Source organism: Branchiostoma floridae, chromosome 16 (assembly GCF_000003815.2).
Source record: "Branchiostoma floridae strain S238N-H82 chromosome 16, Bfl_VNyyK, whole genome shotgun sequence".
Lineage (NCBI taxonomy): Eukaryota > Metazoa > Chordata > Leptocardii > Amphioxiformes > Branchiostomatidae > Branchiostoma > Branchiostoma floridae.
The window spans coordinates 41,437-42,046 of NC_049994.1; positions in this window are offsets into that span (position 1 = coordinate 41,437).

The following is a 610-nucleotide window of genomic DNA, read 5'->3' on the forward strand; positions in this document are numbered from 1 at the left end:
GCACTTGTTGTTACATTTTTACAGAATAAGTTGGGATTTTCTGAGAATAACTATTTTTCATGGGTTTGGTTAATGTAATCAAATTGATGATATCATAATTAGGTCATCTTATTTCAACGTAACGTCAAACGTCACATACTTGTCAGATATCATGTCGAAATCATGTCCTAAAAATTTGGTGGCCCTATTTTTTGTCGTTTTAGAGTTATAGGACTTACAAGTGGAGGGGCTCAAAAAAAAAACCCCCTGGTTCAGGGATGACCAAAAAAGCCCGGTCTGAATAGGGTTAAAGTCCCATTTTTTGTGTGTGGAAGTATATGTTAGTGAAAATATTTAGTGAATGGAACATTGGCTGTATGGATGCGATTATGATAAGTGTAGAGATTATATTTTTAATGTAAAACTGCGCTATAGGTTTATTCATTTGTGGTCCCAAAGAAGATCAGAAATATCTACCATGCTAACAATTTACACCTTTGATTTGTTCATGGAGGAAACACGAAAATTTAAATGCCCTAAGAATAGTACATACGAATGTGTTTCTACTCCGGATTGGTAAAAAAAAAATATCCTATAAATTTGTATCCTATACATTGGTAAGTTATCTCTA